Below are 4696 nucleotides of genomic sequence, written 5' to 3'. Positions count from 1 at the left end.
AGGCAGGCAGATCTCTGTGAGTTTGAGGCCAGCCTGGTCTACATAGTAAGTTCCAGGTCAGCTGGGGCTACAGGGAGACACTGTCTCAAAAAGACAAAAAAAAAAAAAAAGTTTTATATTTATCTATTTTGTATGTGTATGTGTGTCAGTATGTTGCCTCAGTACTCATGTGGTGGTCAGAGCACAACTTGCTGAAGTCAGTTCTCTCCTTCCACCATGTGGGTTCCAAAGATCAAACTCAGGTGATGGCAAACTCAGGTTTGGTGGCAAACACCTTTACCCACTGAGCCATCTCACTAGCTCCCTATCAATGCTTTTAAAAAAACAAAACAGAGGGGAGGGTTCAAATCCCAGCACCCACCCAGCAGCTAACAACCATCCATAACTCTAGTTCCAGGGATCTGATGCCTTCTTCTGACCTTCTTGAGCTTTGCACGACACGAGTGTACTCACATACACGCAGGCAATACTCATACACATAAAATAAAAATAATTTTTTTCCTTTTTGAGACAGGGTCTCCCTGTAGCCCTGGCTGTCCTGGAACTCTCTGTGTAGACCAGGCTGGCCTTGAACTCAGAGATCCACCTGCCTCTGCTTCCCAAAAGCTGGGACTACATAAAGGTGTGCACCACCATGCCTGCCTATAAATGAGATTTTTTTTTTTTTTTTGTCTTTTTGAGACAGGGTCTCCCTGTAGCCCCAGCTGTCCTGGAACTCACTGTGTAGACCAGGCTGGCCTTGAACTCACAGAGATCCTCCTGCCTCTGCCTCTGCCTCCTGAGTGCTGGGACTAAAGGTGTGAGCGACCACGCCTGGCTTCTAAATAAAATATTTTTAAAAGCCACTGGTCTATTAAAATTACTGGTCTATTTAAAATGAACTTTCTTTTTAATTGAGGGCTAGGGAAATGGCTCAGTGAGTAAAGTCCTTATGCAAGAATGAGGACTTGAATCAGACCCTCAGCACCCACATAAAATGCCTGGTGTGGAGTAAGGAAGACATCTTGACCTTAACCTCTGGTCTCTATACGTGTCTGCAGGTACACACACACACACACCCTTACCTAAAGTTAGGCCTGAAGGCTCCATGCCTATAATCCCAGTATTTGGGAGGGAGCAGGATCAGGAATTCAAGGCCAGCTTCAGTAACACAGCAAGTTCTAGACCTGCCTATTCAATAACCCCACACACACACAGAAAAAAAATTATTGCTGGGCATGGTGGCGCTCGCCATTAGTCCCAGCACTGGGAAGGCAGAGGCAGGCAGATCTCTGTGAGTTCCAGGCCAGCCTGGTCTACATAGTGAGCTCCAGGCCAGGTGGAGCTACAGAAAGACCCTGTCTCAAAAGACCGAAAAAAAATATATATATATATCTAAGCCAGGCATGCTGATATATGCTTTTAATCCCATCAGAGGCAGGACAATCAAAAACAAATTATCTAGAAGAAAGTTAGTACCAGAAGGTGCAAGATTGGATGTGTCCAAAATGTTGGCAATACCTTCCATATAGATAGAAATGAGGTAATGTAATAATGGAATAATAGTTTAAACTATAATTATCAGATAATATACTCTAAAGCTATCTGAAGACAGGAAAGGGGTTTCAGAGTCCCTCATCTGTACCCTGAGTACAGCCACACACACACACACACAAAAAAAAAAAAAACACAAAAGCTGGATGTTATTATGAAAGCCTAGAAACACAGAACACATTTATCTTATTCCCGTACAAACTAAAGTGTGTCTGTACCTAGAACAGAATGTGCAGTTGTGGTCACCGTAACACAAAAAAGGTAAAACAGAAGGTTTAGAACAATAACTAGAAAGGACAAAGGACATAGGGTCTTCTGAATAAAGCCAGATTTGTTTTGTTTTGTATTGTTTTGCTTTGCTTGTTTTGGGGGCTTCCTGTAGCTCCCAGATGGCCTGGAACTATATAAACCAGGTTAGTCTCAATCTCTTGAGATCTGCCTGCCTCTGCCTCTCAAGTGCTCAGACTAAAGATGTGTACTGCCACATCTGGCCTGACAGGTTTTTGGGTGGGAAAATACAGGCAGAAGCACCTACAAGTGACTATATTTTTAAAATATTTTCTTATTTTAATTTTTACTTATTTATTTTGGTCTTTTTGAGACAGGGTCTCCCTGTAGCCCCAGCTGTCCTGGAACTCACTATGTAGACCAGGCTGGCCTTGAACTCAAAGATCCGCCTGCCTCTGCCTCCCAAGTTCTGGGATTAAAGGCGTGTACCACCACACCAGGCTATTATTTTTATTTTATGTGTATTCGTGTATTGCCTGTATGTAAGTGCACCCATGCTGTGCAATGCCCTCGGAGGTCAGAAGAGGCTGTTGGATCCCCTGGAACTGGAGTAACAGCTGCCATGTGGGTGCTGGGATTCAAACCCAGGTCTTCTGCAAGAACAACCAGTGTTCTTAACCAATGAGCTATCTCTCCAGCCCCACAAGTGACTTTAATATGAAGCAAAGCAGTGAAATGGAAGAGATTTCTGCATCAAATCTCAGAAGCTGGGAAACAGAAGTCTAAAGAAACAATATTATTATTTTTTTATATTTTATTGTTTTTTTAAATTTTATGTGTATGAGCATATTGCCTGCATGTATGTGAGTGCACCCGTGTCGTGCAATGCTATGGAGGTCAAAAGAGGGCTTCAGATTCTCCGGAACTGAAGTTAAGGATGGTTCGTAGTCGCCATGTGGGTGCTGGGAATCAAACCTGGGTCCTCTGCAAGAGCAGTCAGTGTTCTTAACTGCTGAGCCATCTCTCCAGCTCCCAATGTTTTTATTTTTCATTTAAGCCAAGATTTATAATCAGAAAATATTTTCTGCTTTTCTCCTTTGTTTTTCTGATCTTGAATCCACAATCTTCTGGCCTCAGGCTTCTGAGTACTGGGATTAGCAGGACTGCCAGAAAGTACCACCAGGCCTGGCCATGGAGCTTCCTGATCTCAGTAGGCTTGGGTGTGTGACCAAGGGCAAGTGAGCTTTTAGAGCCTTTTTGTTCTTTCTCCCAACTTTTCCTTCCTTCCTTTCTCCTTCCTTCCTTCCCTTTTTCCTTCCCTCCCTCCCTCCCCTCCCCTCCCCTCCCTTCCTTCATGTGTGAAACAGGATCTCATGTAGCCCAGGTTAGCCTTTAACTCACCTATGTAGCCAAGGACAGTCTGAAACTCCTGCTACTCCACTTCCTGAGTACCTGGATTATAGCTATACCTGGCTTTTTGACCTTATTTATAATAACGGGAAAGTCAGCTGTGAGACTAGGACAATGCACAGTGCTTGGCACACAGTGGAAGTATCTAGTAGCTAATATATTAGTATATAACAGCTATTACTTTTATTAAAACCAATAAAAACTAAGTTTACTTCCCATCCAGTATATAAATAAACTTCATTACTCAGGTGGGAAATATAGAATGTAAGGATAATATAATTCAAAGATAGTATAAATCCACAGGTAACATTTCCAAAGGGACTCCTAAGAAAAAAAAAATTTATTTTCTTTTTGAAGCAGGGTCTCCCTTAGCCCCAGCTGTCCTAGAACTCACTATGTAGACTAGGCTGGCCTAAAATATTTTTAGGCAACAAAGCCTTAATTTTTTTAAATTGACTTTTTTTGCGAGGGGTCTTTTTTTGAGACAGGGTCTCCCTGTAGCCCCAGCTGTCCTGGAACTCACTATGTAGACCAGGCCCTCCTTGAACTCACAGAGATCCACCTGCCTCTGCCTCCTGAGTGCTGGGATTAAAGGCGTGCGCCACCACGCCTGGCCTAAATTGACATTTTAAAAAATATTTTATTTATTATTTTATGTGTATGTGTATATTGCCTGCATGTATGTGAGTGCACCTGTGTCGTGCAATGCCTCGGAGGACAGAAGAGACTGTTGGATCACCTGGACCTGGAGTTATGGACAGTTGTTAGCTGCCATGTGGGTGCTGGGATCTGAACCAGGGTCTTCTGCAAGAACAACCAGTGTTCTTAACCGCTGAGCCATCTCTCCAGCCCCTTTAATTGACATTTTCATACCTTCCCCATAAAGTCCTATAGAAAACTGTAAAGTAGAAATCTTCCTTTTCACCAAGATGGTGCCAAAGAAACAGAAGGATACCTCTGCCCCCCCAGACCCCCACCACAAGTCAAAGCCAAAACAGACAGTGAAGGCAAAGGAGGCACTGTTGAAAGGCACCCACTGCCACATGCACACGTTTAATCCCCATGCTTGGGAGGCAGAGGCAGGTGGATCTCAGTTAAGATAAAGGCCAGGCTGGTCTCCATAGCAAGTTCCAGGCCAGCTGTGGCTACAGGGAGACTCTGTCTCAAAGAGACAAAAGGGGGGAAAAACTCACTTTAAAAATGTGCAGGCTGGGCATAGTGGCCCATGTATGCGTTTAATCCCAGCACTCAGGAGGCAGAGGCTGGCAGATCTCTAAGTTCAAGACCAAATTGGTCTACAGGTCAGTCTGGGCTACATGAGACTTTTTGGTCTCAAAAAGACCCCCACACACCTTCGATCTCAGCACTCAGGGAGGAAGAGTGAGACAGTCATTTATATCTAAAGAGACCAGTAGCTAAAGACCACTGGGCATGGTGGTACATGCCTTTAATCCCAGCACTCTGGAGGCAGAGGCAGGCAGATCTTTGTGAGTTCAAGGCCACCCTGGTCTACTTAGTGAGTTTC

General features: G+C 44.0%; 1 protein-coding gene across 4 annotated transcripts in view; it reads right to left on the bottom strand.

Annotated features, from left to right (window-relative positions):
* Positions 1-4696, bottom strand: part of Wasf2 (WASP family member 2) — a 77509-nt gene that overhangs the window by 54903 nt on the left and 17910 nt on the right. The window lies entirely within an intron of this gene.

Source organism: Nannospalax galili, unplaced genomic scaffold (assembly GCF_000622305.1).
Source record: "Nannospalax galili isolate Female #2095 unplaced genomic scaffold, S.galili_v1.0 scaffold1798, whole genome shotgun sequence".
Lineage (NCBI taxonomy): Eukaryota > Metazoa > Chordata > Mammalia > Rodentia > Spalacidae > Nannospalax > Nannospalax galili.
This window is presented reverse-complemented; position numbering and strand designations above follow the sequence as displayed.